Genomic DNA, 12,034 nt, shown 5'->3' on the forward strand with positions numbered 1-12,034 from the left:
ACATCCCACCAGGTTTGCAGCTTTGAAGTTACCGGTCCCATCCACTCTGAACCGGGAGCATTTGGGGTTGGGGGCACTTCCCTCTCTGCCCTCTGCCTTGGCGTCTGCTGCTCCTACCCTCTGTACCAGGATGGGTGCAGTGTAGGGGGTGAGGGGGAAAGTATTGTTCATCTAAGGATTCACTCATGGGAATGAATTTGTCACTCTTTGTCACGCTCTGGGCCTTGCAGGTGTCTAAAGGTAATATTTTTCTTGGAGCAAAGAGTCCTCCCCCATGTCCTGACCTTTCTTCCCTTGCAGGTCCCTTGCCAGGTGGAGGGGGGTGTTATGGTTTAGATGTGTGGTGTCCCCCCAAAGCTCCTGTGTGAGACAACACTAGAAAGTTCAGAGGTGAAACGATAGGGTCCTAAGGTATTGACCTAACCAGTGCATGAATTCCCTGACAGGGATGAACGGGTGGTTACTGTAGGCAGGTGGGGCAGGACGGAGGAAGCAGGCCAATGAGGACTTGCCTTTGGGGTTTACAGTTTATTCCTGGAGAGCAGATCTCCACACTCCCACCTCTTTCTCTCTCCCCTCTGAGGTGCTTCTCTCCACAGCACCCTTTTGCCATGATGTTCTGCACCACTTGGTCCCAGAGCAATGGAGTCAGCAACCATGGAAGGAACTTCTGAAACCTTGAGCCCAAGTAAACTTTTCCTCCTCTTCTATGTTGTTCTTGCCAAGTAATCTGGTCAGAGCGACCAAAAAAACTAACAAACAAACAAAAAACCTAAATCAGAGGGGTGAGTACATCTCTTCTAGCTAATCACCAGGTTCTCTAGCAGTCCCTGTAAGTTGGGGTAGGGGTACACCTCAGCTTCTTTATATGAGGTTCCTCTCCTCTTGGGGCAGCCCCCTGGGGCAGAATCTAAGTATCATGACTCACAGGCCACTTCTTATTCCCTTGGGGATCCTAGCATCCATGTTGCTCTAACAGAGCTTACAGGTGCAACCCAGCAAGGTACAACCCATTTGGGGCAGCCTTCCTAGACTCTGACATGGGCACTGCCAGTCAAACACCAGCCCTCCGGTGTGATTCCTCAAGCCTTGGTCACACCAGTCCACCGTAACCTCCCAGCTCCTGAAGTCATGCAGCAGGTGTTCCACGTAGTTCATTAGTCATGGAGCTGGAGAGAAACACTTCCTTCATTCTCCAAGGCTGTTCATGCTCAGGGTGGGAAGAAGTTGGGATTGGTGGCTTGGGAGGAACATGGATCCACAGCACACCAACAAGGCTCCTTCAAGAAACACTCCCTCTGACCTCGGCTCTCCCCTTTGGTTTTTCCACTTGTTATGGGTTGAAGGAGAGCGGTCATCCACACCCCTTCCATACTATCCTTCAGGGTCCTGCTCCTTTCTTTAAAATAGGAAAGTGGTTGGTCTTATTTTCTTAGAATATCAGCTTGAAATGACACCACTAAGAGCTCAGACATACTGACTCCTACACAAATCAGGTCCTCTGCTAAGTTCTTGACATAGATCACCATATTTAATTTTAATGACAAACCAACCTGGTGGGAATTACTATCACTATCCTAAAGATGAGGACACTGAGTCTCAGGAACATTAACCAACTTGGCAAAGGTCATACTGCTGTGTGGCAGAAGTGGTCAGTATAACCAGGAGTGTTATTCTATGTAGGTGGATGCTGTGAAAGGAAACTGGGTTGTGCACCAGCCTTCGAGGAGTGTGCAACTCAGAGAGGACATATGTTATCGCCTTCTCTTTCTCTTCTACATTTCTGTGACTCTTCCTTATAGCACCCCACCCCACCCCACTCCTCCTCTCAGGGCTTAAACACAATGTTGACACTGCACTTTCACCGTGTATTTTATTTATTTGTCTCTCTCATTTGAGTATGAGGTCTTTGAGGGTAAGGGCTGTGGCTTTGTTACCCAACATCCTCTCTGCATGAATCTCAGTGTCTGGTAGGGGCTCAAAAACTGGAATTAAGGACAGAATGAAAAAAAAAAAGGAGTAAACTGGCCATTGATACCTCGACCTGGTCTCAATATGGTTATAGTAGAAGATACAAAGACAAACCTACAGAAATACAATTATCTCATACTAGACAAAGGCACCATAGACATATACTGGAGAAAAGATAGCCTCTTCACAAATGGTGCTAGGAAAACTGGAAATCCATATGTAGCAAAATGGTATTAAACCCCTACCTCTCAACCTGCACAAAACTGAACTCAAAGTGGATCAAGGACCTAGGCATTAGACTAGAGACCTGCACCTACTAGAAGAAAATGTAGGCCCCACTTTCCATCATGTTGGCTTAGGAACTCAATTCCTCAACAAGATTCCTAAAGCACAAGAAGTAGAATAAAAAAATCAATAAATGGGATGGTATAAAACTAAAAAGCTTATTCACAGCAAAGGAAACCATCAAGAATGTGAAGAGAGAACCTAGAGAATGGGAGAAATATTTGCCACCTTCAACTCAGAGCATTAATCTCCAGGATATATAAAGAATTTCAAATAACTTCACACATACACAAAAAACATAACCCAATCAACAAATGGGCAAAGGAACTGAACAGACACTTCACAGAAGAAATATGATAGGTCAACAAATATATGAAAAAATGTTCAACATCTCTAGCAATTAGAGAAATGCAAATTAAAACTACACTGAGATTTCATCTCACTCCAGTCAAAATGGCAATTATCAAGAATACAAGCAACAATAAATGTTGGTGAGGATATGGGGGGAAATGTACACTTATAAATTGATGCAACCACTCTGGAAAGCAGTATGGAAATTCCTCAGAAAACTTGGAATGGAACCACCATTTGACTCAGTTATCTTACTCCTCAATATATACCCTAAGGACTTAAAATCAGCATATAGTGACATGGTTACATCAATATTTATAGCAGCTCAATTCACAACAGTTAAACTATGGAACAAACCGAAGTGCCCTTCAACAGATGAATGGATAAAGAAATTTGGCATATATACACAATGGAATATTACACCACCATAAAGAAGAATGAAATTATGGCATTTGTCGGTAAATGGATGGAACTGGAGACTATCATACTAGGTGAAATAAGCCAATCCCAAAACACCAAAGGCCAAATGTTCTCTCTGATATGAGGATGCTAACACACAGTAGGCGGGGGGTGCGGAGAGGGAACAATAGAAGTACTTTGGATTAGAAAAACAGGAATGAAGAAAAGGGAGGGGGATGGAAATAGGAAAGATAGTAGAATGAATTTGACATCACTTTCCTATGTGCATACATGAATACACAATCAGTGTGACTCCTCATCATGTACAACCACAAGAATGGGAAGTTATACTCCATGTATATATGATATGTCAAAATACATTCCACTGTCATGCATAACTAACTAAAAATAACAAATGAAAAAGATTTTAAATAAAGAATATGGTTATAGAACTTGATATGTGTAGGGCATGATGTAACATGGGGCATGTTGCATCAGAAGAGAGGAAACTTAACTTGCTGGCTGCTACCCACTTCCAAGTCCTGGGGCCACATGTGGCTAAGAGAGCACCTAGTGATTAGCCAGAAGGCATTGCCATGGGGTGTGATGAAGAATGGGACCACCTCCAGAATAGGCTCAGAACCCTTCTGCCCTCATGGACAATTCGTGTCTTCCATTACTGCCTATAGGATAGGTATAGATGTAAATTCTCCCCACCCTGCTGACCTTTACCCCGATTGGCTCCTGTACATTATATTAGCTGTGTGTGTTTTCTCATTAAATGAGATCCTGCTTTGACTGTTCTCCCTGGCATGTCTGATTGTCCTCCTGCGAGGGAGGGCTGGGTGTGAGCGGCCAGTCAACCTTTACCTTTCTTGTTTCTCCTGGTTGGGGCATGCTCTCCCAATCTCTCCCGCAGATCAGGAGGGAACAGGGGGCTAAAAACCCTAACAGATATGCAGGATGTCTTAGGTGTTCTCTGTAATAGAGAAAGTGGGTTGAGAGGGCGTTGAGTTGGGTCATCTCTAAGGCCCCTTTCCAAGTTGTTACAGCAGCTCTCAAGGAGCCAAGAAAGTAGAAGGCAGAAGGAAGAGGGTACCCACCTCTGACCCTTCTCTCCTTGGACTCTGGTACATTTCAGTAGAAACCCAAGGGCAGCCATTGGGAATCAGCCCAGCAGGCTCTGAGCCCAGCATGAAGGAAGCATCCCAAGAAGAGGGAAACAAAGAAGATGAGGACTCCAGAGGACAGAGCTGAGGAAGAATTCACTCCAAGGCAACAGAAGCACACTTACTGCTTCATGGTGATGGGTTTCTAATTTTGCACAACCCCTCCCCAAATGAGATCTTGGTCCCAATCCATTATAATTTAAGGTCCATAGACTCTGAGGGAGGGTATAAGGAAGTCTGTGGAAGATGAGCCTCTGCTTCTGGGATATATTGTGAAAACTGACTTCAGAGTGCACCAGAACTAGGAAAAGAGATTGTCAATCATATTTCCCATCGTGGTGCTATTTCCAGCTATCCCTCAGCATCCAGAGGATTGGCCCCAGGACCTGTACAGACACCAAAATCACAATGCTCAAGCTCCTGATACAGATGGTGTATAATTTGCTATAACCTATGCCCATTTTCCATATATTTTAAATCATTTTTATATTACTTGTAATACCTAATCAATGCCTACATATCATTTCATTTGTATGGATTCATTGTAGTATCCAGCCCATGGAAAAATTCAAGGTTTGTTTTTTGGAACTTTCTGGAATTTCTTTTTCAAATATTTTTGATTCACAGTTGGTTAAGTCCAGAGATGTGGAATCCACGGATACAGAAGGTCAGCTGTGTGTGTGTGTGTGTGTGTGTGTGTGTGTGTGTGTGTGTGAGAGAGAGAGAGAGAGAGAGAGAGAGAGAGAGAGAGAGAGAGTTTATTACTTGGTTGTCATTTTTATAGTGTCTTCACTGAACTGGGCCCAGTTCACCCTCTTGGACCAGAAGGGCCTGATACCATAGTGACAACTCATCACCTCAGACCAGAGTTGGTCTGGAAAGTGAAATGCACCAAAGCCACCAACCACCTGGCCTTCCCAGCCTGAGGGCACACCCTCCCTGCCTAGAGAGAGTTCACCAGACACAGGCACAAAGAGTGCTGTCCTTGAGGCAGGAGGATGCAGATCACATTGGGCATGACATCACCCTGGCTTGCTGAGCCTCTAAGGTCTCTAATGATGCTCTAGACTCCGAGGGATGCTGTTGGACACATACTCCAGGGACTCAAGGCAGCTACAGGTCTTTAGGTAATGAGTTCATGGCTGCAGAAGTCAGGTGATTACCACAGCCTATCCTGGTATAAAGAATGACTTCACTGGGCTGGGAGCCAGGAGAACAGAAAAAAGAAACCTTTTCCTGATCAAACCTTGAACCTCCTTAATCACATTCAATGGATCCCTTCTTCCAAGGAGGACCATCAAAGAATTTATGAATCCCCCCACCAAAACAAACAAACAAAAACTCAAAAACCCACTACATGGGGTATAGGACACTTTTTGAAAATTGGTTATATATAAAACCACAAAGCCAGTAAAACTGAGGACATGTATTTATATGCTGGATAATGATGCACTTATGAACTGTCCATTTGGTTGAAAATTCTGCAGCCACTAAATACTTGAAGTCTTCCTTCCCTCTGATACTGAGGACTGAATCCAGAGGTGCCCTACCACTGATCTACATCCCTAGCCCTTCTCATTCTTTTATTTTTGAGACAGGGTCTCGTTTAATTTCCAACAATGCCTATGAACTTGCCATCGTCCTGCCTCACCCTCCCCAGCCGCTGAGAATGCAGGCATGAGCCCCCAAGCCTCCTACAGTTGAAGACTATTAAATGCCAAAGGAAAATTCTAACAGTAAATGAATAAAGACGGCTACAAGAAATAAAATGTGATCTAATTTACCTAAAAATCTTACGCTTTTAAGTTTAAAAATATAGGAAGAAACTGCATCAAAATGTTTTAAAATACTGCCCTATAAAGTGGAATTCTGGATCAACCTTTTTACAAATTTCTAAATGGACATCCAATTACATTTACCCACTGAGTGTGAGTCTCCATGTCTATACCTATGTCTACAACACCTTGGCACCATTTGTTCTTATTTGCTTTATTTCCATCTCTAACTCCTCACTTTTCTATCTAGGGAAAGAGAAGTCAAAAAGGAGGGATATGTTTGTTTGTTTGTTTGTTTTCTGGCTTCCAGGGTTTGGGAAGAGTTAATTAACCCCTAAATACCTCCTTAGCTTAAGCGGAGCTCTGACTTTATTGGCTGATGGTGACATCATGTCAGTGGCAGCAGCCAATCGTGGAGTTCCTACCTAGGAACTCCCAGATGCCTCGGTATGGGGGGGCACTGTGCTTGGCTCTGGAGAAGGGAGTCCCCCTGTGCTTGGTGCTCGAGGGTCCCGCTTACCTGGACCTTTGGGGCTTGGGCGTGTGTGTTGTGCGCACAGCCTCCACCGGGCTCCCCTCTAGGCCTTGTGTCCTCTCCCAGCCCTTCTGTTACAGCTTCACCAATTGCTTTCAGGCCACCGCTGTTGCTTGTTTTCCAGCGGGTGACCCTGGCTCCTGCTGACAAAACCCTGGTTCCTAATCAGTGAAGGTGACTGCTGTCTTTTGTTGCCTGGTGCTTGGCATCCTATGTTGGGATGCAGCCCAGCGGTTCCATCCCAGGCTTTTGTGTTCAGGTTTCCCCTCCTGGCCTCACAGTTGTCAAAACAAAATCCTGTGGCAGGGCACCAAAAGGCAACTCATTGCTGAATGTGACTAACATTTTCTTCAGGTTACCTTTTTCTGGCTGCTTTCTCGTATACAAGACAAAGGAAGAAGTTGGGGGGCCAGGAGGAAGGAGAGGAAAACAAAACTCATGTACAAGCAAACCTTCCCTAAACCTCCATGGAAAACTATATTGACTACTCCCTCCCTTCGAAAATATGATAGATTGTACAAAGTGGAATTGCACCGGCTAGTTTTATGTTTGGCTTTAGTCAAGAAAACATTTCTTCATGTCTTAAATTTTTGTTTTCTTAAAGTGGCTTCATAGTGTTCCGTCATATGTAATAATTCACTTAAGTCTTCCCCTACTGGTGGTTATTTGGGTTATTTTCCACTCCTATTTTAGGTCTGTCACGAACAAGGGAGGCTCTTTTGTACATTTTTCTTGTGCCAGTGTATAAATTATTTTCTTAAATACAAGTTTAGTGAAATTGTTGTTTTACTTAAAATATGTTGGTTAGCTTTCTTTTCTTGTTACTCCAAATTAAATTGAAAGTCACTTAACCTAATTTTAGAAACAAAATTATAGGTAGAGTTATGCCTTGTTCTGGATTGGATTGTGAATGTCCCCCGTATGCTAAAGGCCTGGTCACCAGCCTGTGGGGCTTGTTGGGAGGTCAAATGTGTCATCAAAGAGTTTTTCAAATGTAAGAAGAGACCAAATAAAAAATTGGGCTCAGAAAAAAAAGTATTAATTTATAAATAAACATGATTTAGACTTGACTTTACCAGTTTTTCAGTAGTTCTAATATGTTTTCAATTGGATCTCTTCAGTTTCTTGGCAATAATTATACCAGCAAGTTTGCAGTGCATATGTGACAATGAGTTATATATATATATATATATCATATAAATACATATTTACATACAAATATGAATATAAATACATAAAAATAAATATATAAAATAAATATATTTTATACAAATATTTGTATTTTATATAAAATATACATTTAATATATATTAAAATAAATGTTTTGGTATTTGTTAAATAAGAAAATCCTTTTATATCCCACTTTGAATTCCTATCTGAAATTATTATCAATCCTGTTTTCTTTCTGTTTGGCTCTGTATTGTTCAGAACCAAATTTCTTGCTACTGTGGTTCATTTGGTCATTTAGTTTGAAGTATTTTTGTAAACAGTTGATTATAATTTGTCTTAAAACTCTAATTTGAGAACCTTAGTTTTTAAATAAGACCATTTTAAAAACGTTTATTTGTTGGCATAGCAGCAATGACTTTATTTTGTGGATCTTTATTTACTTGATGTCAGTCTTAATGCATGTACTATTTTTTCTTTTATATTTTTCCTGTTTTGGAAGTAAACTGTGCTATTTTAAAAGGCTCTCAGTATTTTAATATTCCCTTAAAATAAATGTTCAGTGAATACTTGTTTCAGCATCAGAGTACAGAATAAAACAAAATATTTTTCCTCTTTGTGAAGTAGTTTAGAAACTCTATAATTTCCTTGCCTCCAAATGTTCAGGGTCTGGTTAATATGACCTGAAGGTATCTAATCAGATCATTGTTATTAAATTTTACTTAACAGTATACATCATTTCTTCCAAGAAATATTTTTTGACCAAGTTAAATTATTCCAAGTACAGTTCATTGGTGGTTTTATTTTCTGAACCTTTACATATTTGAAATCTTTTTTTTCTTTTTGTCTTCACAAAACACGACTAGGTATAAAATTCCAATGATTCACAATCTTTGCTCAAGAGTCTATGTCTTCTTCCCCATTTATTTATCTTTTGGTAAACCAAACTCATTTTTATTCTTTTGCAAATAACTAAATTTTTGTTTTTTGTTTGTGCCATCCTGGATGTTAGAATTTACTTTGTTTCCTGTAATTCGGAATGTGTCCCATGAATTTGAATCTAATTGTACCCATTATTTTAGTTCCATACTGTTCTGATTTTTGAAATTGATTTCTATTTTCTGCCTTCCATCTTTTTTCTTTCTTAAAAAGAAAAGAAAATCCCCTCTCCCAACTTCTGGCAATGCTGCCTGAATTTGCCTCCATGTTTCTTTCCCAGTTTCTGGCTTATTACAGTTCTTTAGATGCTCCCCCCACCGGCGTTCAGGGATAGCACAAAGTTCTTTTTTACTTTGTAAAAGTAAAGTAAGTGAATTTCTTACTTGCCTTCTATGGTTTGGGTCTGGAATGTTCAGCAGCTCACTCCCTTCTATCTTCAAAAAAAAAATTTACAGAGCAAACTCTGCTAACCAGGATGGCACAAACAACACAACGAAAATTTAGTTATTTGCAAAAGAATAAAAATGAGTTTGGTTTACCAAAAAATAAACCCACTGGCCATCAGTAGGACCCATCAGATGAGGTTATGCATAGGGCTGAGGGCAGGTGGATGCCCAGTACCTTCCCAGCGCCGCTCAGCATCAAGTAGGGTGATCTGTCTGGAGGTGGGATCTTCTATGTCTACAGCTCTCACAACTATGAAAAAGCAGACTGATTAGAATAAAATATAAGGAGCTGGGTTGTGGCTCAGTGGTAGAGTGCTCGCCTAGCACATGTGAGGCACTGGGTTCGATCCTCAGCACCACATTAAAATAAAATAAAGATGTTGTACCCTCCTAAAACTAAAAAAATAAATAAATAAATAAAACTTAAATAGCCAGCTGTAAGCTACATACCTGCATGCACACTCCGGTAAAGGTTCTTCCTATCTTTGTTCTACTGCTTTGAAGGGATTATACCTCCCAGGATGCAAGATGTGATCCTTGGTTCTCTCTCCTCTGACCACCATTTTTTTGGGCTTGCAGTAACTGAATGGGTACAGCAAGACAAACAGAAGGAAACAGTATCCCTGACCACTTAAAAAAGCAGTTCAGACAAAAAGTTGATCTCATACAAGTGGAGAGTATAAAGGTGGTTACCAGAGGCTGTGGAGAGTGGGGGCAGGGGATGGGGAGAGGTTGGCCAAGGGGGGCTAAGTCACAGTTAGACAGGAGCAAGAAGCTCTGCTGTGCCATGCATAGTAGGGTGGCCATAGATAACAATGATGTATAATGTCCATTTCAAAAAGCTAGAAGAAAGGAGTTTGAATGTTTTCCCCACAAAGAAATTATGTTTGAAGAGACAGAGATTCTTACCTTGATTTGAAATAATACAATGTATGCATCTATTGAACATCGCCTGGCACCCCAGAAATAGGTACAACTTTTGTGTATCAGATAAAGTGAAAAAAATGATTTTAACAAAGATAGCATGGGATCAGTAGAGTTAGGACACGTACGGAAACTCCCCCAATTAAAATGATGCCGTGACCCTAACCTCAACCACCAGGAGGTCACTTTCTAGTGAGCAGAATGGCCGGCTTCCACAACCTAATTTTTTGTTTCCCAAATTCACTTTCAACCTGAGGGGTTGCTTCATTTGTTTACACTCATCAGACATTAATCTCAGCAAGCTTCTCTGTCACCTAGTGTCGATGTCCTTTCCTGTTCATTCCCACTGCTGAGACTAGGCCCTCTGAGAGCCATAGGGAAGACTCCAAGGACTAACTATAGATTCAATTCTGCAGCACAAAAACCACCACCTTGCTGGAACCTCAAAATCTAATGTCAGAACCTCAGTAGCACCCACTCCTCAGGATGCAGAAGTGGGTATGGGTGTATTTCCAGGTGGGCACTAAAACTCCATCTCCCATGGCTTTATATTTAAGGGATTCCTCCCAATTTCTGCCAATATGTTGGACATCTGCCACTTTTGTGGGGGACAAGGGTTTTCATCTGTCTTCATTGGAATTGGGAGCAGCTGCACCAGGGCCGCCCATCACACACACCACCTTACAGTGGAGTCAGTGAAGTATCTCCCAGCTCTGTCTCATGTGGCTCTCTGGCAGCTCACTCCCTTCTACCTTCAACATGGTTTTTGTCATTACTGTCATTTTGTTTTCCTTGTCACATCACTTTCTTTGGGTTCCACTTCTGCCTTCAATTTATTTCTCTAACCAAACCCTTGGCATACTTCTTAAAGGGTCATTGCTCCCCAGGTTTTGGTCCATCTCCTTATTTAACTTCCCATGTGAGAGCCCAGACTCCTGTGACCTCAACAGGACCACGTACCAATGGCTCCTGACCCCGTTCCCTCACATCCAGACCCTGAGTTACAGTGCTCTTGTGACCAATGGCCTTCTCCAGGCTTCCACCAGAAAGTTCCACAAGCACAACACAAACTTACCTGCTTTCCTCTAGTCCCTACCTCAGTAGCCACCACCAGTAACTCAAGCCAGAAGCCTGGCAGCCACCAGACTCCCAACTTTCATCACCTAGAGCACTCTGTCCATGACACAGCCTGGCAATCCCACCCTCCTTCAGTATTTCCAATAGCATCTCTCCTCTTTATCCCACACTCCCTACCTAGGGTCAGACCCTCAAACTGAATTGTCCCAGTTAGGTCACATTTACTGGCGTACAGCCTAGAAGGTGCTCTGGGATCTGGGGATACTAACTCCAGGAGATGTATTTAAGGTCTGGCTTTATGAGAGATCACTCATGGGGCTTTGATAAGGTTCCTGCACCTGTCTCACATGGTGGTTGGCTGGAAGCAAGGATTAAAATAGAACATACTTGGAATGCCTTCTGAGTAAACTGGAGGTCCACACAGCAGGTGGTCATAGAAGAGCAGCCTTTGCCAGTAGTGGAGTTCAGGGGAGGAAGCAGAAGAGCCCTGGATTGGTTGAGCGCAGTGTGTGCCATGCCCTGTGGGGGGCGCTGTTCACATGCCTCCCTCCTTCCTCAGGCTCCATGCTGCTGCTGTTCAGGGAGCAGGGAGGGACAGACTCCCTTCCCTAGAAGAGGGCTGAATGGAGCCTGGCTACCCTGGCCCTTTAACTCATTTCCACGTGCCTCTGTGTTCCTCCCTCATCTACAGTGTTCCCAGACTGTCTGTTCTCTGCACTACATTATGCAAATCCCAGCCAGCCAGTATCCATAGAAACCAAATCTCCCATCTTCCCCAGCCTGCTCCCTGGCAAAGAAAACCCACCGGAGCAACACCCACAAACAAGGACAAACACCCCAGAGCAGGAAGGCTTCCCTTGCCATCAGACTCAGTCCTTACTGACCTGTCTTCCCACCCTCTGGTTACTGTTGGAAGGAGCAGGTGGGACAGGCCAGGGCACAAAGTTCTGTTCTTTCTTAAAAGCTGAAGGGAGATATTAATAAGCTCAGCTTCTC

The sequence above is a fragment of the Marmota monax genome, unplaced genomic scaffold (assembly GCF_021218885.2).
Source record: "Marmota monax isolate L192 unplaced genomic scaffold, Marmota_monax_Labrador192_F-V1.1 WCK01_AAM20220418_F8-fsc01555, whole genome shotgun sequence".
Classification (NCBI taxonomy): domain Eukaryota; kingdom Metazoa; phylum Chordata; class Mammalia; order Rodentia; family Sciuridae; genus Marmota; species Marmota monax.